Source organism: Aulostomus chinensis, chromosome 20, assembly GCF_037954235.1.
Source record: "Aulostomus chinensis isolate RoL2024-O1b breed Wild chromosome 20, RoL_Achi_v1.0, whole genome shotgun sequence".
In the NCBI taxonomy this organism is placed as follows: domain Eukaryota; kingdom Metazoa; phylum Chordata; class Actinopteri; order Syngnathiformes; family Aulostomidae; genus Aulostomus; species Aulostomus chinensis.
The window spans coordinates 18,609,422-18,632,349 of record NC_141339.1 but is presented as its reverse complement, the minus strand read 5'-3'; the positions used below and the strand labels follow the sequence as shown (position 1 = coordinate 18,632,349).

The following is a 22,928-nucleotide window of genomic DNA, read 5'->3' as shown; positions in this document are numbered from 1 at the left end:
TAAAAACGGGGCGCAGGTGTGCACATTTTGGGTGCTGTGTACAAGACAAGACAGCCGAAGCATCATTTATTACAAGGAGTAACACGTTGAATATAAGCATACTGACTGAGCAAAACCTTTGTCCGGCGCTGGAAGTGTGTTAAGAATGCAAAAATGAACAATTGTGTGAGTGTGCTTCAGATGAGGAAAATGAATTTAGAAAATGAATTTTGAAGATTGTAGAGTGGGACTAAATCCTTTTAGGGTTTTTTTTTTTCTTCTTCTAATCTTTTGTTCAAGATTTCCTGCTGCAATCAACATTACGCTTTAAACATTAGCGAGATAACCCTCCAAACACGGACTTCAGCTTGCTGTCAAAGGTCTGTTCCGCGTCATTTAAAGAGTGTGTTTGACGGCACGGGTTTTTATCTGACTATTAAATCTCCACCTGAGGAAATGAAGGCCTTTATGATTGCTGTAAAGCTGTCCTCTGTACCAGAAACACATACAAAGTCCTACAGTGACGCAGATAAGCCCTTCACACTGTGGCTGGACTTATTCCACGTCAACAAAGCTGGCTGGCTCTCCCTCACAATTTATCTCTGTCTCACACACATACACACACTCGAAAGGTTCTCACACACAGTATTCTAAGGGTTGGCAATCTTCCCAAATAATCACAACCTGGTCCACAATCTAAATTGTGATCTTTCTTCCCCAATGTTTAAAAAGGTACTGTAGAGAATATCCAGACTTCCACCAGCCTTTGGCTCTATTAAAGTCCACGACACAACCATTCGTTACGCTAATGTTTTTTTCAGTCTTTATTGTCATTGTATAAATTACAAGAAAATCTATCCTCCTCATTTAGCCAGTGTGCATTACCTGGGGAGCAGCTCCAGTTCTTTCTAAAAGTGCCCTGGAAAGGGTCCAAACCAAAACGGACCTAGGATGACCCAGGCTACACGTCCACTGAGCCCCCATAATCACTCTAATGACCCACACGATGATCGTTTCCGTTTACGGACCTTGTGAGACATGGATAACGCCCTTGGTAGGTATATTCATTTCTTTGGTTCTATTAAAGTTTGTTGAAGTGTCTCCAGAAATGTTGGCTGCTGCAAACAGCTTACTGAAAGTCTTTTTTTTTTCTTTCATAAATATGGAGGAAAGGCATTCTATGATAGCAGCGTGACATCACTTCATCAGCCATGCCAGCCGTCTAGTGTCGAATTAGGTCGAAACTATGACATTAATGATTAGATGCTTTATTTGAGAGACATAAAATGTCACAATCCCAACTTTAAACTATCAAACTGCCCACCCCTGCAAGTTCTTCAAGCTTATATCCTCCCCCACTTTTTCTTTTTCCATATCTTCTACTCTCTTTGCCTTCATCTCTGTCCCGTCTGTCATACTCCCTCCAGGTCTCTCTCTCTCTACCCCCAACCTCCCCTCTGCCTCTGTCTTTACCATTTCCTAACATCATTCTTATCTAGAACTTCTTGACACTACCATTTTTTTTTTTTTTTAATTTCCGGCTGACAGTTGTTGTCATGGAGACAGGATTAGAATCAGACTGGTACTTCAACTTAAAAAAAAAAAAAAAAGGAAAAAAAAAACAACAACACGAGGTTGTTCTAACTTCTACCTCATTTTGGCAGATTTCACATTCTCCTGTCCTTTTGTGTTTGCGTTTGTGTGTTTGACTTTTTCTTCCCCCTCAACCTTCACGAACATCTCAACATCTTTTTCTCTGCGTTGGTTTCTCCTACTACCGTGTGTCTCACTGGGTCCCTCTCTCCACACGCAGCTGATTTTGCCCTGACAAACGACAAAAAAAAAAAAATCGGAATATCAGTTCCTCCTTTTTCAGTGTGCATCTCTGCCGGACTAACACAAACTGAGCCAATTACAACAGTCTTTTTTTTTATTTTCGGACATCCGAGTTTTAACATAACGTTCTTTAATAACTGAATAAAGTAATTATTTAACAGTGTTCTTTATCATTTACACTTGTGATGAATGATGACTAATGATTATCTCAACCTATCAGTGTTTGAGTCTTGTTATTGTATGACACAAGAGTTTGGTCACATTAATAAAACACACGCTGGACCTCATTTGCACACGGCTTAATTTTTCGCCCTCTACGCCTGACCATATGGCTGGCAAATCTTAAATGCTGGCTGATGACATTGCACCGTTCAGAGATGAAGCCATTTCTGGAAAACTAAAGACACCCTGGAGGAATGCCCTACAATCTCATTGGGGTTCTGAATGACATCTGCCTCCGCACTGAAAATGGCCAAGTCTTGACATCTCCAAGCCATTCAATATTTGAATCAACAGACTTGAGCACTTTTTGGTATCTGACACGGTGCTGAACTGGTTTAGGTCGTACCTTCATGAAAGAAACTTATATGGAGTAAACTGGTAACTACACATCAGAGTATCTTCCATGAACACATGGAGTGCTCCAAGGACCTGCCCTTGGACCTCTTGTTATTTAACTGTAATATGCTCCCTGCAAGTAACAGCACCAAAAATCATGCTGTTTCATTTCACACAGCTGTTTAACAATCAATTATAATCTATTGATTCCATAGGACGTGGTATTGAGCAGATCAGTAGCTCCTAAATGTCCTCCATGTTCAGCAACAATAGAAATGTAATTTATTGTGTTCATTGCAAAAGAAGAAACACTTTCATCTCAGTAGAGTGACTGAATGGGGGGGAGGGGGGTTACGCTATCAAGGTTAACGTCCTCATAATTGAATTTCACATTAAAAGATTTTTTTTTTAAAATTACTCGCCTGTGCAATTTCAGAAAAACTGCTGGGATCAGAAACTTGAAGTGGAACATGAACCAGAACAAATGAGTCCATAGCAGGCTGGACAACTACCAGACACATCCAGTTGACACAATACTTCTGCAAGGTTTGGAACAAGGACTAAAAAAAAACAAATCTCAGCACATAACTTTACCTTTCAGATCCCTGCATCGCCTTACTGTATCTTAAAGAATTGACTTAAAAATCCTGCTACTCCCCCACAAAACAGTGAATGGCGCAGGTCCAAAACATTCTCCAATCCCCTGATCCAGGATGAACCTTGCAGCCCTCTCGGGTCAGCTGGCTCTCCCCATGGTGAGAACTAAACATGGTGACGCTGCTTTTAGCCACTATGATACCTAAATCGGAAACCGAATGCATTAAAATATACAGACCTATGTTTTTGCTGGTACTTGTAAAGGATTCTCTATTTGCGTGGAATTCTTTCAAAAGCTTTCATTGCTTTTAATCTGCTTTCATTGCACTTTGATCATGTTTTGGTCCTTGATCTGAGAAGCCCTTTGATTTGCAATGTGCGTGAATATTTTTGTCACAAATAAAGTTGTTTTTCCTTGCCTTCACCAGCAGTAGAAATGAACTAAGAACAGCTCGTGTTGTTCGGGCCCTGCAGCATTAGCTTTTGCCTCCCACTTTGTCAGAGCCCTTAATTTTTATTTTTATTTTTTTTACCATGCAAGTGGCATCGTTCTTGGAACGCCAATGTCGGGATTTCAGGCTAAAGATCTGAACTTAAGGCACAGCTAGTGATTATTTTTCTCATTAAACATTAATACACACCTTATTTTCTCAAATTTACAGATTAGATCTGTTTCATGAAATATTAAAAGAAATCTTTACATCTGTGTGTTCTCAAACTGGTTTAAAAAAATCCTTTACATTAGCCTCATCGCTACTCTATTAAATGCAAATTACCAATGTTAAAATTAATAATATTATACATTCCGACCTCACATTTCCAGCTTGAAATTTTCAACCTCCAAGCAGTGAAGGTGTACAACCCCAAACATAAACAAGAACATGGCTTGATGAGTTGGTAATTTTATGGACAGAGACAGACAACCGAGCTGTGAGCAGTGCAGCTTTTTGCCTTCTTATTTTAATATTTTCCTGGACAATTTTAATGCAGAGAAATTCTTGTTTCCCCATCAACCAGCAGCTTAGAACCACTGGTGAAATCAAGTTCCATGCAGAAAAAAAGTGTTATTGTTGGACAGCTGCTATTGCTATCATTGTGTTTACGTCGTTGTCCCTGTTCGAATGTGATGTTAGCATTTAGCAAGAGTCACCAGCGGTCCTGCACTTTGTCCTCCACTCCCACTAAGTTCCTGTTTCACACTTGTTCTGATACAGTGAAATCATTTCTGGTATTCTTGTCATTCAAAAAGGTCGTTTGTGTGTAGATGTTGTACTTCAGGTCATAACTGAACCCTTCTGGTGAGCTGTGCGTCTGTACATTGTCAGGAGACAACTGCTGTGTGCCTGCTTTGGTGTTATTTCACTGCCAGCACCGCTAATCCCCACGGCTGGACTCCGTTGTCTTCCTCTGGGCACTGCTATGTTGTGATTTAATTTGGGGATGTGTAAGAAACCTTTTAACACAATTATTTCAAATACCTCCCTTATGCTCTTATTTATCTTTGTTCTTTGGGCAACTCATTTCTCCAAATAACGAATGCACTCCACTTCCTGGTTGGATGGGAGCTGACATTCTGCTGAACTCTGCCAAAAATTTCAGTCAGTCTTTTGGATACTTGTACTTTCCAGCTTTATATAATCTTCAGTTCTTGCAGTAGCTACTCTGGGTATGTTCACTACACAAGCACACATCTGCAGGCACTGAAAAAAGGACCCATAATAATCACATTTCAGCTGAATAAAATTCACTGGACAAAGAAGCATAACTGATTATGTTTATATCCAGGCTAATAATCTGTTGCAATGCAATTTTCTTTTAGCTCCAAATGAACTGATTTCCAGAAACCTCTGGCAGAAATTTAGTGCAGCCATCCCTGGTATGAGGTGGATGAAGCGTAAGAAAAAGCAATGGGCACATCAGGAGGAGGACAAGAAAAGACATGGGATAAAGGGGAGGAGGGGGAGGCATTCCTTAATAGAGGTTGGAAAGAGTGTAATATGAGGGAAAAAAAGGGGGAGCGAGTGCATTCGAGGACAGGGAGGGAGGGTGAGGGGGAGAAATGAGGAAGAATAGATCAAGAAAAAGTGGTCAAAGGGGGGCACACAGAGGCTGAGAAGCTGTGATTAGGTTGGTGTAAGGCATTCTAGTGGTGGGGCTGCTTCCTGAGGAAATGCCGGAGACTCTCAGACACAGAGTACTGACTACAGTCCAATACAGCACATTTATATTCAAGCCTGCTAAACACAAAGACAGAACAGAATCAGGGAGATATGAACAGAGCATCAGTGAACAACAGACAGACAAACTGGGGTTTATCAAAAACAAAAAAACCCACCAAAACACATTCTGACTATTTATAGCAAGTAAGATCAATAAAGATGAGCTGCAGCTTATACTTAGAGCCGACTGTCTTCATCACGTTACCCTTTAAGCAAAGCATCAGAGCCATTACTATACCAGGGACTGCTAAACATTACAAATATTGAATTATTAATGAACTGTGTCAAAAATAACCCAGACTGAGAGCTCTGGAAATTCTGCAGCTTCGTTATTAAATCACCCACAAACAAAAATTATTTAAAAAATTAAATTCTCTAACATTTGAGGCCACGGGAGCTCGACAGCGTACGAGTCTTTTTCTTGCTATCATAAAAACCGACACTATTTCCCCTCATCTCTCTCAAGCAAGATGAAGAAGGTGATGGAGACTCAAGGAGGGGACTGAGGTTTGCAGGCAATGTGCCACCTGATAATTTGCCTTGATATGATACTGACTTGACAACAATGGGATTTTGCTGGTAGAAAAGTCTTGTTGATGATGACACATATTTGAACACCCACCATTTTGTGGATAAACAATAGGCCACTTGTGATTTCAGAAAAATAAAAAAAAAACCCAACCAAAAAAAGACAAACAAAGTGTTTATAATGTTACTAGAGAAGGTTTTTGAACCTCTAGATCAAACCGACTCCAGCTATGACTAAGTTATGTCAAAACATGCTGGCACGGATAATCAAACACTGTGAAGACAAAGAATCAAAGAGGTGAGCATCTCTTATCAATTTAATTTTCTACAAAGGCAAATGCTGAGCTGTTTCACCTCGTCTTTGCACAGTAAAGCCGTATTCCCTGTGGCCAGGTTTCATGTCATGTGCGTTGTAGTTGAAGCCCAGCTGTACCTCTCCTCCTCTGCATCAGGGTCAGTCAGTATTCAGACGTGGCGTCTTCTGCCCAGTGACCCGGCTCACAGAGCTGTCGTCAACTGTCAGACTCACATTTGCAGAGTACGTCTACACTACGCCGGGTAAACGCAGCCTTTTTCCTCAACAAAAAAGACTTTCCCAAAAAGTCAAGAGGACTGCGTGAAGCTTAAAACACTGGCCTGGCCTTAGCAGTGCCTCTGGGCCGTGATAAGGTCAAAAATGTCATATATGCTCTGTTATCCGACCACATAAACCTCCATGTATGTCTAGAGTCCAAAATAAATGTTATATACTTTGAGCACTACAGCTCACCCCAAGGAATTAGAATTCTCCTCCACTGTGAAGAGTTTGAGGGAATACAAAAAAATAAATGTCACCAGTGTACAACTTCTCTTCCTGATTTATGGCCTTGACTAATGTAAATAATGAGTGTTTTCAGAGAGCACATGGAATCATGTGTTTATCTTAGACTTGTCTGAGAGTGTGGATGTTCCAACATTAAAAACCCCTTCGTCCCTGTCACTGGTTGACTTGCTTGGTTCCTGGATCTCAAACCATGATTATTTGTTTATCTTGCCACAACTTCAGATTAGCTGCTGCATTTTTTTTTCCTGCTGTTTTTGAAAGCAGCCTCTCTAATATCTCGAAAAGTAAACCAATAAAGAAATGATATATCAATGTAATACACACACACACGCACACACACATACACACACAATCACCTAAATACCTCGCTGAGCCCAACATAAAGACTCAAAGGCTATTTGAGCAGCTAGACAGTGATTTATTCGGCGGTCCTACTCCTCACCAGATATTACCTGTGGTCGTTTTATTCTTTTCTGTCTGAAAAGAGGTTGACTGTTCAGCCATTTTATTGTTCAGGTGTTTCACTGCGCACAGGTTTCTTTCTACAAAAAAAAAAAACAACCCGGAGACACCGGAAAGGATGCAAATACTGCAAATACTGCTACTGCAGAATTCTGGGATTTCTGTGCGCGGGCAAAAACAAAAGTTTTAAGCGTTTCTACAATTGAAACAAAATGAAAGAAGACTGGAGAGCTGAATGGGAGTATGTGTTAAGTATGCACCCCTCGCCCCGTCTCTGCTCCCTCCTCCTCTCTCTCTCTGTTCGTGTCTCATCTTTCTCCACCTTCTTCCTCACAAAGCTTTCTTCACCAGCTCTCTTCCTTTCTGAATCTGCGAGTGTCTCACAAATGCATACATAAGTGGATTTTATCTTGTTTTGTGATACTACAGTTGTGTAAACCTTGACAGCTAGAAGGGAAAAAAATTCTTTCCCTATGATCTTTTCTTTTCTTTCCACCATTAATGCAGCTCATATGGTGACCAACCAGCGGCAGGTTAAAATAATAAATAAATTCACCAGTTTCAAAAACACTGCGTCACCTCTAACTGGTGTTAGAAGAGGAAAATAAGATCAAGAGTGTAAATAAGGCGTTTATGTGTGGTGCTGTTTGGCTGCACTTTAATTAAAAGATCACAAAGTGTACCACTTATCTATGCGCATTGACACAAAGTAATCTCAGTGTTTGAAATCTGTTCTGGCAGCTTTGAGGTTCCTTGGTGAGGCAATATGAGGAGTGCTCAACAAAAAGAGGTGGAAATAAACAGTTAAGACGTCTTAAAGAGCAGCAGTGAGACAGAGAAAGGACGAGTGTTCAGTACGGCACTATTTTTGTGATTGGACACAATTAGGGGTTTTACTGAGAAAAAAAAGAATGTCCTACTAGTTGGCATATTTAAGTATGAAAACATTTCCAGGTGTGAAGTTGTGCCGCTTACTTGCTTTTTCCATGTTTCCTCATTAATTAAAAAATTCGTAGGTTCCAGCAAACTTGTCCACCTCAACCAATCTTGACGTGACATATTTGATGATTTGACTCTGCAGCTTTTACTGGAATGGTGACCGCTAACTTCAAGGACATCTCACGGACTTAAGGAAATACGTAGATTCCCACAATGATTTAACCATGATCAATTTTAGGGTTTACTCAATATAATGTTTGTGTTTTCTGTAAATTGCAAATCGTCCAGCAAAAGGTTTTATTTATTTACTTTTTTGTACAGTCCTTTGTGAGATCGGGGCTAGCTAAACTGGGAATGGGACGTCCATAAAAGTCAACTCTCAGGAGAGTCTTTGCCTGTGTTTTTCTTGTGCTGGACCATTGAGTTCATTACTGACTGCTAATAAATTATTTCCACATTAGAAAATGTAAAAAAATACATCTAACCGTTGCTAGAATGTGTGTGTGTGTGTGTGTGTGTGTATTATCGACCTGGTTGTGAGAGACTCAGTTGTTGTTTGTATGTGTTCCACCTGCAGTGATGGCTAACCACTGTATGACACCTTCCCCTGTTGGTCATGGTTGAATTCACACACCGACATGCTGCTTGCATAAAAACCACATCTCTTGCTGTGCTCACGAGGGTGACTGTCACCACATCACAGGGGTAGCATCTGACCTACACACACACACACACACACACACACACACTCTGTCTTTGTCCGCCTCCCACTGTTTGCCTCTGTCTCAGTATCACCATTTCTCTTTAAGCCCATTGCCTCCCTTCCCCTCATTAGTCGTCACTCTCTGCATCCCCTTCTCCCTCCATCTCCCTCTCTGCTCAGAAGTAGGGCACAGTGGCTCGACTGTTTATAGCAATGCAGCTGCAAGCAAGGAGAGAGAGAGAGAGAGAGGGAGAGGGAGAGGGAGAGGGAGAGAGAGAGAGGGAGAGGAATACATAGGGGAACACACAGGAGGGGAGAAACAGACAGATGCTGGAAGACATTACACACAAGAATATTATATTTCTTTTTTAACCAGTTCAGTGTTCCAATTACAAAGTCACACACCACAATCTTCAGAGCGCCCTATCAGCCAGTGTCAAAGTCTGTGTTTATGACTGGACAATCAACACTGCCATCATCTAATAAATGCACACACACACACACACACACACACACACACACACACACACACACACACACACACACACACACACACAAACACACACACACACACACACACAGCGTGACTGTATAACCATCAAGCCAACCGACTGGTGAAAAGCAGTGATAACAAACAGACAATGTGCTTGCCTAGCTTTAGTGCATCACATATTCACATAAATAAACACACCTAACATTAAAGACCTTGCCTCAAGAGTTCACGCAATACTTATCAAGGTCATTGTTGTCAAGTAAATCATTCTCTCTATGGGTGGAGCATGCTGAGCAGGGTCCGATGCTAGCCGAGACGGCTACCTCCAGTTAGCTCTCAGCTAACTGTAATGTGGATGTATGATCTAACAATGCGGCTCTCATAGACTTTCCAAATGTTAACGGAACAAGAGCATCACATTCTGTTAGTGAATGAGTTGTTTTGCTGGGGTTGTGTGTGCCAAACCAAGTTTTCTACCTGTTTACAGCATTTGTTTGTAACAACGATCACTGCCAGAGGATGGAGACAGATGTCCTACGCTATACACACTTTTGCTGGAAGGAGTTGCTGACAAATTGAATCAAGAACACAGGGCTAGATAGCTTATTTAATTCAAAACAACATTTCATTGACAGCTTGCTTTTTTAAAAGTATCCCTTTCAATTTCTTACTCTAGAGTGAAAACTTGGACAAAGGTAACTAACACATTTTACTTCCAAAATCACTACAAGAGCAACATAATCTCTATTAACAGAAGCTTTCCAGTCACTGCAAGAAATCTATGTCACGCTCTTTCTCAGTTAAAAACAGAGCATGATGAAGATGATGATCCTGTTACAACGGAGTCAATTTTAAGTAATGAGTGTTTTGAAAAATGTTACTTTCTCCCCAAACATATTTGTAGAGGTTGTGAGGAGATCCTCTTCCTGCAAAACAATAACAGTGTAGTACAGAATAATACAGTTGTAAGATCTGTCTTCCTCCCACCATGTGTAGTAGCACTGAAATTGAGATGTACATTCACCTAAAACCTAAATGACCTCACACAACAGTTGCACCGGAATAACAGGAGAGAAATCTGAGTTTCAAGCCACATGCTGCATCGAGTAAATTCCACCAGAGATTTTCCAATTTCGCGTGAACCTATGCAGAAAAGTCAGTTTCCACTCCATATCCTTGTCATCTTGCGGAAAATGTGGTCCTTTATTCACCCATTTAATGTTCCTTTAACTGACAGCCGATGTTGTGTAACAACACGTTAGATAACGCTCGTGCTCCAAAACACTCATCCAGAAAGAGTTGTAGTCGCAGAGATGTGGAGATATCTGGCAAATCTAAACCACATGGTCATGTGCAAAGAAAAGCAGAACAAGAGCCCGAGGAGCCATTTTAAAGGTCATTTTCACTATTCTGACGGCCACTACCTGAAATTCCTCAACAATTATTTGATGGCTCTCCATGACATTTCATACAGGCATCCATTGTCCCCACAGTATAAATACCAGGGAATTTTCCTCAAGCACTGTCGTCAGGTTGGCATTTTGAGTTTGTAATTATTTATCTTGACAACTGTGTTGACCTTAAATAAGGGACCTACATTCATGGTCCTCAGAGGGATCCCATAGAGCCCCAAATGATTCATCCAGTATCACCACAAGGTCTGTTCCACAGATCAACCCATCAATCTCTCCGGTGGTTAAAACTGTAAAAGTACAATCACTTTGGTGACTCACTTACATTAGCTGGCTAGCACTGATCAAGTTCAAGTAGCAAATTTATGTCAACATTTGAATTTGTCCAGTACTTGAGTTTATGACCCAAGCAAAACATAAGACATTTCCACCAGCCTCAGATGTCCTTTCTGTTTACAACCAAATAGCAGACGTTAGCATGCTAACACCCAGAGCTTTCCACTGCATGGTTTCAGGACTTCATTTTCAACACCGTGGAGGACTCCCTCTGTGTGGCTGTTGACCAGCGGTTTTACAGGTTGACATTTGAACGAGTCAACCACAGTTCACGTTACTAGCTTGGCTAAATCTGTCGTAAAGATGACGCAATGGTTCTAGGGGCTTGTGACTGGCTCTTTGACCGTTCTGTGTTTTTTCACATCACCTTAATGACGACTCAGCTCTCTTGGAACCTTAGTGGAGGTGGTACCAAAAAAAAAAACAAAAAAAATGTACACAATAGAACTATGCGAGTGTATTCCAGCAATATAATGGAGGTTTTAAACTGATAAATATGAGTACTGAGCGGTAGAGACAAAAGCTTATTGAACCATCTGTGCCAATAATGACAGCCATGAATGAGGAAATTGTCAAATGGATGAATTAACAAGAAGCCTTAAAAAAATATCAACATGCACACCACATAAAGTTAATCTTTATTTAACTGGCCATTATATTGTGTTTTTCCATTAATTTATGGTGCCAGTGTTTGTTGTCTGGACATATAAAGCAGATCTTTCAGCACAAGTTATGAGAGCATTACTAAGTTTGGCATTAGCAAAAAGTGGCTAATCAGAAACAGTAACTTGTCCCGAGCCAACTGTTGTGTCTTAGTGCAGAAGGCAGCAAATCTAAGGCTGACCAGAGCCAATGAGCACTGGGAGCTGAATTACACATCCGGGGATGAAGCTGACCTCCTGTGAAACTCCATAAATTGACCATATCCTCATCTACAATACTGTGCTGAAGACAGAGGGACCAGTGTGATCACACGGTCTATCACAAACAAACACACACAAACACTTGTTGTCCATCTGCAGGACACACAATCACGATTGCAGCTCTGCATGCACACAGTGGCAGATGACACGCAGTGACACGCGCGCACACACACACACACACACACACACATACAGACCTTCACGATGGACAGCACCATATCAGTCTGACTGGTTTCTCCAACAAAACACACACCCACACATGGAGAAAGGAAAATTAAACACTTACTGATTTTTTCCTCAGCTTGTGAGAAAGGGAAGCAGCACAGTTGACCCATGGCACCTCCCTACTCTCTCCTCCAGTCCCCCTCACCCTGCTGTTCACCCTTTTTTCTCTCTAGTCTCCTTGTTCTGAGACAGTCAGATGGAGCCAGAGTTCTGCCTCTGCCTCTCCCACTCCTAATCTCTGTTTTTTCTTCCCCTTTGTGCCACTCTTTCTCCTACCTCGAAGGACAGCTGGACCAGTGAGGATGGAAGGCAAAATACAAGCCGGAGTAACGCTGCAGATGATGAAAAAATACGAACGAGTGTCTCCTTGCTCTCGCTCTACTTTGCACTGACATAGAGAGGGAGGAGGGGTGTGTGCGTGTAGAGCGAGAGAGAGAGAGAGAGGGCTGGAGAGGGCGGGAGACGGAGAGAGAATGGGTGAGCTGGAGTGTTTGAGTGAGACAAAATGTGTATTTTCTCATGTGTAAACTGGGGAAAGCAAAGGAGGGTCATGTATGAACAAGATAGTGTGAGTGTGTTTATTTGTGTGCTAATGGAAAGGGGACGGATGAGGGCAGATGTACTGTCGGAACAAGCTTGATGTTTATTTAAGAAAGAGAATGAGTATGCTGCGAGTGTGGCAAGTGTGGGGAAAAGGGAGCAGTATATACAAGGAGACAGGCGACTACTGTGTGTGTGTGTGTGTGTGTGTGTGTGTGGGGAGGGGAGGGGAGGGGGCTACAGGCTCCACCTCCCCACGTCAACTGTAGCTTGAATAATGGTTGTTGAATTGCCGGCAGCTGCGGCTCGCCACTGCACGTACCTGTTATTTTGAAGACTTCTGATAATCTTCTTCACTGCCAAAATTCCATCTTAAGCATCAAAAAAAGTGTATTCAAATCCATGGCAGAAAATAAGCCAAATTCAAGGTCAACTTCAGCCTTTCGGTGAGGGCGCTGAGTGTCACATGGATGGCAAGTCAAGGGAATATGAAGACGCAAGGAAATTATGCGCAGTTTCACATTTACATTCAGTGTATTTGTTCTTACATGTTGCAGTCATTCAAGAAAATTGCAGATAAAGTAATGAATTATAAATACTCCCATGTGGTAGAGCAGGCTCAGACTGGAGGGTCGGGACATCATTTCCAGATAACAAATACATTTTGAAAGTGAAAGATAAAATAGAAGTCATATTTAAAGTAAATTGGAAAGAAACCCAAAGTTCAGTAATTATTAATAATTATGCAATAAAAAACATGGCAAATAAATTGTGTTCCTCTAAACTGTGAGTGTGATTTGCAGCGGGGATTTGTGCTCCACCAACAACATGAAAGGTTGGGAGGGGACGACAATGCACCATAAAGCAGAACTTTCATTTTTGTGAATGTTCATTTGAGAGTTTGGAGATGTAAAAAAAAAAAAAAAAAAAAAAATCTCACAGGCATTGGTCCGCGGGAGACACAGAGAAGGTCACGCTTCACCGTGTTTTCGATAAGTGGGCTCGCTTGAGTTCTTGGAACTTGCAGAATCAATGCCGAAGCGCGCTGAAGCAGACTGCATTTTACAGAGACACTTGTTTTCTGTCGCCCGTCTGTACTGCTGTTGTACATAAAAATGTCAAGTTTCTTGATCAGTGTTAGATGATATCAGTACTCTGATGTAATGATCTGTTGGGTGCTCACAGTCAGAGCTCCTTGTTCTGGCTAAGCTGACAGAGGCCAACAAAGCAAAAAAGGTTTGCTGTTTCCTTGTCCTGCTGTTGCATTGATCCTTCCAGTGGGGAGGTGGTGTTAATATTAGGGCTACCTGACAAAGAGCAAAAGGAAACTATGTGACTTTGCCATTTCCCAAAGAAAAAAAAAAATTGGTGTTTTTACACTGATAGGAATTTAAAAAAAAACAACAGAGTATGGGATATGCAGCACTGAGTGAAACCTGAATGGAACACAACATAAATTGTCCTTGAGAATGTACTTATACAAGAACAAAAATACTGCTGCTTTAAAACTGCAGGTTGGTTCTTTTTCTTTTTCTTTTTTTTTTTTTAGCAAAATTTGTTCTAAAATGTTGCTTAAGCACATCATTAAGCTGAGGAAACCATGCAGCTCTGCATGCCGACCAGTGATCTGTAACCGCCAGCTGCTCATACCAGCAGTTTCCAGGGAGAAGCTGCTGGTCACTGCAGCGTCAAGAGAGAACTAATACCTCCACGGCTTCAAAAATACAAGAAGTAAAGCTAATTCATGAATTAACTCGTGCTTCTGAAGACAGGAAATTATGTTTGGATGTTAAAAAACAACAACAACAAAAGACTGATTTGAATTCAGGAAACAACGAAGAAAACGACATCAAACTGAAATTAAAAGGCACATTTTGAAATTTTGAAAAAGACATCATACTTAACAGTCTTGTGCCGTTTTGTGTTACACAGAAAAAACTAGAATGGACATCTGACGTCTGAATGAATGATGCAGATTCACTTCGATAGTTTGCACCTGACAATGAACTCGCCGCAACCTAACGTGGGACTTGTCACCCAACGGTACGCACAGCGCAAGTCAATGCATTTGTGTATATTTTTTACTCTTTTAAAAGCTGTTGTTGTGAGATGATGTGCCCATGAACATGATTTCAACAACAATCATAATAACGATGATATTGAAGAAAATAAGAGCTCTGGTATTGGAATCAGTATTGGTGGATTATGTACTGGAACTGGAACTGGTAGAATGTATTGGAGCAGGATCTCTAGGGACGTATGTGTAGGGACTCTACACATAAGTCCAAGTAGCATTTCCTGACAAATGAATGCAATAATGGCTTCATGCATACGCCACCCCCTTAATTTAATGAGGACTGTCTTTGCACAATGCGGCTGAAAGAGGGGTTCTTGGGTGTCACGGCTCTGCCATGGGTTACTCTGTGGACCAAGCTGCCCACCTCCACCAATTTCCATGAAAATTGGCCTGGATGTTTTTGCTAAATTCTTGGAAGAGGCAGGCAGGCAGGCAGGCAGGCAGATAGACAGACAGCAACAACAGACAAGGGTGAAAGCATTAACCTCCTTGTCATCTGTAACGACGTGGATGCAGGTAGGAAGATGATTAGAGACACAGCTGGGAGTTCAGGTCCTCTCTACAGCCCACTTCAGCAGCTGTGCTGATGAGTCCTTGAACTAAAACAATGAATCTGCAGCAGTTCCAGTTTTTATGGCAGCGTGTGCACAACTCAGTAGGGAGGAGGCATCGTTAAAACCACATCTCTCTTCTCTGCAGGATTATTCAAGGATTAGAAACAAGGGGTAAAGAGATGGGAGTGGGAGGAGAGGGATGTAAGAGCAAATAAATTCTCTCACACAGGACCACATCAAAAATACACAGGAGCTCAAAGTGTCTCCTGTCTGCAGAAGCATGCATTCTCAACTGCTCCTCTGCACACTAACACTTGTCCCTGCACACACACATATAGTTGGGGTAACTGCTATTCGGAGGGCTTAAGTTTTGCCATTGACCAGACCTAAATCCTACTGAGCAACAGTTAACAAAACCCTGTACATGCACACTTATCATCATCATCACCATCTTTAAATAGACACAATCTACCAGTCCATTAAAGGGGAGAATCGACTTCCATTCATTTTATGTGTGTGTGTGTGTGTGTATATATATATATCGTCCATCGTCATCTTCCGCTTATTCCTACACATTAAGGGTCGTGGGGGGGCTGGAGCCTATCCCAGCGTCAACGAGCGAGAGGCGGGGTTCACCCTGGACAGGTCACCAGTCCATCGCAGGGCCAACATAGAGAGACGAACAACCATTCACACTCACAGTCACACCTACGGTCAATTTAGAGTATCAATCAGCCTCGTCCCCAATTGCATGTTTTTGGATGGTGGGAGGAAGCTGGAGTACCAGAGAGAACCCACACAGACACGGGGAGAACATGGAGACTCACACAGAAAGATCCTGTGCCCGAGCCCGAACCCGGAACCTTCTTACTGTGAGGCCACAGTGCTGACCACTGCACCACCGTGCAGCCTATATCTATATATATCTATTATATATATGTGTGTATATATATATATATATATATATATATATATATATATATATATATATATATATAATATCTATCTATCTATCTATCTATCTATCTATCTATATATATATATACATATATATATACACACACACACATAAATTGAATGGAAGAATATATATATATATATATATATATATATATATATATACATATATATACACACACACACACACACATATATACACACACACACACACACACACACACACACACACACACACACACACATATCCCACGAACACATTGATAAAGGTCAGGAAGCGTTTTCATGAACAAGCGGTTAACTGTGGGTATTTATGTTTGATTTGTGGGATTAACCAGTGGAGAACTGATCCATGTTACATGCTCCAACACAGTTTATATGTTTGTGTGTAGTTGATAAAGCTTCACAATGTGGTGAGAGGGAGAGAGAGAGAGAGAGAGAGAGAGAGGGGGGGGGAGGGAGAGAGAGAGAGAGAGGGGGGGAGAGGGAGAGAGAGAGAGAGAGCTAAGAAAACACCGGCAGTGTTGACTTTGTTTCGCTGAAGGTCGACACATGGTGCCTCAGTAGTTTGTCACAAGACAGGCTATGCACACAAAGGAATAGGACAACTGCATGGAGCAGATAACAGGGACTTTAGTCTTGTTATAGGGCTTACTATTTATCATAATTCTCTCATGAATTATTAACTACAGATATATACATATATATACACAAATATATATGAACACCCAAGTATGATGATTTAAGTCCTCTTTGCAACATCTGGTTTATGTTATGTTATGTTATGTTTAGCGTTTTTGGAGCAATTTTAATTTTGCATGCCAACAGACAAATCACAACTCAGTTATATTTTCATACGACGGGTACAAATTTGACAAAAGTGGTAAATTTGAACCAGGGATCTGTGGTTATACTACAAAAAAACTGAATGTTCAGTTATAAGAGGGAGGTTATGGAATATTACAAGTGTAATACAAAGGGTTTGTTTTTTATTTTGTTCATTCCGGTTAGGCCTTTTTATGCAAAGCAACAGGAGGCCACTGATGTATTAAGTGATTTTAATGACTCTGTATGAGAGAATTAATTGAATTTTTTTTCGATAATTCTTTTGTTCCAGTTGAGACAACAGCTGTCAGGCCCTCTCTGAGGATTTGACTATCATCTGATGATAATTAGGCGATAGCTTGTTATCTACCTTCGTACGTGTTTTAACATTGTTTTGCTTTTGAGCTACCGATTTATTTTCAAATTTACTTAACCGCCCTTCTCCCTGAGTGATTTCCAAGTCAGTGCAATTGTGAGCAGAGGGAAAGTGGTGGTGAAATTCAGAGAACTTGTAACATCGATTCACTACAATATCAAACTGGACCACTGGAAAGGACATTGTCTCAACCTGTATCTCATTTCTACATCTATCTTTAGGTGCTGATTTACGGCCTCGACCTCTCGACATACTTCGTAATGTAAATATGAGACTATAAATGACCTGCATGAACAGATGAAATGAAGGCTCGCCATTCATACTGACTTACAGCTGTTAGCAATCCCCAGTTTTGAATCAGTACTTCGATAGGTACTTCTTATTTTGGGTGCCTTGCCAGTTACTTCAAGGAGCGGTGTCAGCAGCTGCTCATTGCTCCCTGGTTCTTTCAAATTTTCCTTCTTACATATCCTAATTTCCTGGCTCCAACACACGGTACTGTGCCGTTAACGCGTCAGAAAACTGCAAATTTCCCAAAAACCTTTCTGCTATTTCTCGCTGTTGCTTGGAGAGGAACCTTTCTCTTTGGCTCTTTTTTTCACCATGAAATTTCTAGAACACTCAGTCCGAGTGACAAAGGAAAAAAGGTTATTTATATGCATCACACATTTCAGCCAGGAGTTCAAAACAAAGCAAACTTGGATTAGCGGTGAAGCACTCGCTGAGAGTTTCGTTTTGTATACGTTGTAGGACTTGGCAACTTGGCAAATGTTTTTATCGTCAACTGAAGTGTTTTTGCTGCAGCTTTGCACTGACGTGTCTGTTTAAAAAAGTTGTCTCTCACAAAGTGCTACAAGCCTTGATATATCATTCACTGGTTTGGTTAATGCTCTTCTCCTTGGTGAACAGGCTGAACAGTCCTTTACTTGCTGGATTAGAAATGGTGGTATTTTTATTTGCGCTTTATCTGATTGTTGAAGGTTCAGTCTGACAGGATTAGCTGCTGTGAAACTTTGTCCCGTTCACGGTTGTCGAGCTGTATTTCTTTGACATTTTCTTGCTGGTCAAATCATTTACAGGCTATGCGTTACATTTAGAGGACCATATAAAATATTCGTATCGCTTGTGGCATTTTAATGAGCAACAGGCAATGATAAACTCCGGTTATTCATAGAGCATGTCTAATTGTTTTGACCACCAGTTGCAACCAAAAGTAGCATTTTTCATGTAGTGCAACACAAGTTAATCACAACAGAACAGCCAAGTAGAGATTTCCTGGTTAAGCGTGTTTGACAGATCTTGTCTAAATAAATGTTAAGAATTATCAACACTAACTTAAAACGGTTTGAGCAGAGCCAGTTGGTTTGGGTGACTCCTGTTACATCTGACGCAGAACAACAGGGACAATGCTGCCATTCTGAATTTCTATCTAATCCTCCTCCGTCGTCGCCATATTCTGTTATTCCCTGTCCATTTCTCCCCAGCTCCCTGTATGACTTCATCTTTGCTTGACCCATGTCTGACTACTTTGCCCTCCCTTTAATATCCAATGCCAATACCCGTCTCTTTAATGCCAACTCCACTCAGACACTCAATTGTCTGTCGCCGTCTGTCTGGCCATCCAATCTGCTCTTCCTCGCTCTCTCTATTTAATCCTGCTTCTGCTGTGCCCATTCTCCTCTCCTTTGTCCTTCTCTGCTCATTTGTTTCATGTTTTATATTCATTTCATTTCTTCATCTATTTCAATCTCTCCGTCACTTCTATTTACATCCTCCTATCTGCTCATCACTGTTGCTTTAGTGCCGCCATTCCTCCTCTCTCGCCCACCCTTCTGCCTTCCTTTCCTCCTCTCATCTGGTTAATCTGGTTCCAGCCCTTGCTTTATCTTGTCAGCATTCACTGCTAATGCAAGTTCCTCAGCAGCTTTAGTCTCCAACACTAGATAAAGCATTCACTTTACTTTGCTGACTTTAAAAAAATTCAACATCTTGCCACCGGAACATATTCAAGACTCTGCAGATGATGCTGGCAGCTGGTCAACGTTTATCAGACAGCCTGAATCAAGTGGTCTCATGGTTTAACACTCGGGTCAGACTACCAGATATTTTTGTCAAAAGAGTCCAAAGCAAGTAAGCCAGATGGTTCACCAGACAGAATCATCAAGGAAGTCCTCCAGAGAAATGGTCTGGAAAAGAGCTGGCGCGTGCTGGAAATACTCAGACACTGATAGACGGATGGTTCATCCAATCACGTGCTATCACGCCATAGTCAACCAATCAGATCAACAAGCTCATAACAGTAGAAGCTGTGTAGCATTCTTTACTCCTCTACAGAAGAAATGCTCTCCAGTTCTGATCAAACGGATGCTCCAGCAATGTATATGCTAACCTCTTCCAGAGACGCCGTTGTCGTTTAGAACAGCCTGGTTTGTTGCTGTCATGTCTAAACTGCGCCCTGTCTCGCCAAACGACAAAGATTGGCCCCAAACACTGTCGTGTCAAGAGATATAGCAGCTGGTTTCATCACAAGATCACCTGGGAAAACTATCTTGTCAAGCCTCATGTTATGCACTTGCGTCTGAACCACAAGTGGTTCAACCCATCTGTGTACTTTGAGGAGATACAGGCATGGTTCACGTGTAATGGCAGCAAGAAACACAGGTTCAATCACAACAACAATGGAAGCCCTTGAAGCGGTTGGCGTCATCTCTCTCAGAACTGGAGAGCATCTCCTCTTTGAATGAAGAGCAAAGAAACTGTCTGCTCTTTTGTGAACAATTTCCACGGATGGTGTCTCTGATGGTTCAGAGAAAGAAACCATCAGATGCATCACAGCTAGCCATCTTTCTTGATCTGCAGGAGGAACCACCGTCGTCGTCGGTCTTTTCGCTTCGCAAAATTGGGCACAGAAGAGAAAAACCTTTTGCCCAATGGTCAGTTTCGTTACCATTGACCAACATTTGTCAGGTCATGTTTTTCGCTTGAAACACGTAGTGGGATTCTGGCATAAGAGTAGGTGACTGAAATCTATAAGATGTCCTATAAGAGGTTCACTAATGCTGAAGGCAAGACTTCTCCCTGTTGCTACTCACTTTTAATCACGGCTCTTTAATGGTTTTCCCAGGTAAGGAATTACTTAGGCTCAAACATGTTAAAGTGCATTGCTACTATGGCCAAACAAATTCAGCAAGGTTTTTGTGGCTTAACATGCATGAATGCAACACCGCATCAAAGGTTTTCAGATGTGGGCCTCTGAAATAAATTTGAATTTTACATGAGTAGAGAAAAGAGGCAGAGGGAGTGACAGGAAGAAAGCAGCAATGAGTGAAGGGATTTCAAAACCAATTCTTCAATACAATTATTAGAAACAAAGGTACTATTTTCCATGAGGGCTGCCTGAAATCAAACTGAATCTTCCAAAAAGCTTCTAAGTTTGGTGTTGAATATCTTTACGTCCAAATGACAGCTTTGAAAGAAGTATGTTTTTAGGAAAAAAAGGAGATACAGCTTCAGCTGTGTTCTTTACTACAGTACAAAAGCATGTTTACAATTCAAATTGCAATGCACGGTGCTTCAAAAATACAATTCACTGTTGACAGCGACAGCATTTACCATGCTCTGACGAATATTTACCTTGAGCAAACATATCCATATAATCCGCAAGAAACCTTTAAAATAGTTTTTACCCTATATTTACATTCGAGCACTAACAATACCTGCATGGGTTGTACTTTCCTGAATCAATAATTCTCCAGAGAGAAATTAGCCCACTTAAATGCAAATGATCAAGTTGCGTCATCTGGCACTCATGCCCGGCAACTGGAAGAGAAGCACTGTGATAGACTCACTTAGTGGAAAAAGGCAGAGCGGCACAGTGTGTACATCTCAATAAAATACCAAAAGGTCACACTGAAACACTTCAACTTCATCACCTTCATCAGTCAGTGAGTACTGTTTGAATGCTCTGTGTTGGTGTATGTATTTATGCCTGTACACTGCATTGTGTTTCTGTTTGAAAAGCAGTGCGTATTTCGCTGTCCACAACGTCTAGTGAAAAGAGTATTATCACCACTTTACAGATCAACTGGAAATGTCACACTGACAATGTGTATGTGAAAACACCACCCCAGAACGATACGGTTCTGAGGCCATGACCTTTTGAAATTTCACTCTTTATACACGTTTGGCAAGCTGCAAACTGGAGAAAATATCAATTCCCACTCAGGGAGGGAAATAAACACAACATTTCCAAAAATGACCTTCCAACAACAAAAGTGACGTAACAATTTTTGGGGGGTAGGGGTTTAATGTTTATAACATTATCGGTAATTTGTTGTACAACTGTTCGGAATTTGTTGTAAAACTGCAATGTGTTATTAATTGCTACATCTATACATCTACGATAATTGGTGATGAGGTGTTGGAAGGAATCAACTAGTGTTACTATGAATTAACTCATGTGTTATGAGTCATCATCTAAAACCCATCTTGGGTTTTTCAGAAATACTACATTTTTGACATTTCACGGACAAAGAATGATATTTCACACAGAAAATGTAATGAACCTTTCAATGACTCACCGTTTTAGCTCACAAAGAGGCTATTTTCCCCCTGCATGACTTCTTGGTGACTCCAAAAGTCAGAAAACAGAGGCCACGCATTTTTAGCGTGAAGCTAATAAAAGCTAATAACTAATGGAACCAGCTACTAACAACAGCAAAACTGTCAAAAACAAAACAGCAAAAAAGTGCTCTTAAAAAAATAAAAAAAATCATCTGATATAAATTATGTCGTTCTTATCCAGCTGCATGCCCAGTTACCACCCCCCCCCCCGAAAGAAAAAACAACTTTGATTCGATGAGACCTAAAAGAAAACACACAAACTAGAAGACTTCAGGTTCTGCACAAGCACGAGCTACTACTCCATTCTGTTGAACTTTAGCTTCAAGCGTAAAAATATGTGCTTGGCATTTTCTGACATCTGGAGTCAGAGAGAAAATATCTTTGTGAGTTGAAGAGAGTCCCGTAAAGGTAAATTACATGCTTTTCGAGTGAAGTATCGCTTTAATTCTGTCGCTCCATTCTTCATCTGTTGGCTCCGAATTTGATGTTGCTGTACTGGGGATTACGTGACACCCACATGACCATGAAGAGACCACAGTGCACAAACAGAAAATGCAAACTGAACCTCACTGTGTGATTAGCAGGTATGCAGGGGTAGATGAATGCAACAGTAATCAGTAATAATCAGTTTAACCAGTTGCCATCGTTTCTCTAGTGGAATTTACACAGCTTGATGGGATTAAACGTCACCATGTAGCAGCAGTTTCAATGATACGCACAGGAGAAGAATCACAATGGCCGTGAATGCAATATGTTTAACATAATTATAAGATCTTACAGAAAATTAATATATATAATATATTCTCAGATTACACTGAGCAGTAAGGCAGTTGAGCGCTGGATGAGTAACTGCTTTCTGGTCGAGATGCCTGACTGATGCTCGCCATTTCGTGAACAGGACACAGAGAAATGCATCTCTTGTACCGATGCTGGCCATGATTAT

The 22,928-nt window shown here is 41.1% G+C and overlaps 1 protein-coding gene across 2 annotated transcripts in view; it reads right to left on the bottom strand.

Moving 5' to 3' along the window:
• akap7 (A kinase (PRKA) anchor protein 7) overlaps positions 1-22,928 on the bottom strand; it is a 43,870-nt gene that overhangs the window by 8,452 nt on the left and 12,490 nt on the right. The window lies entirely within an intron of this gene.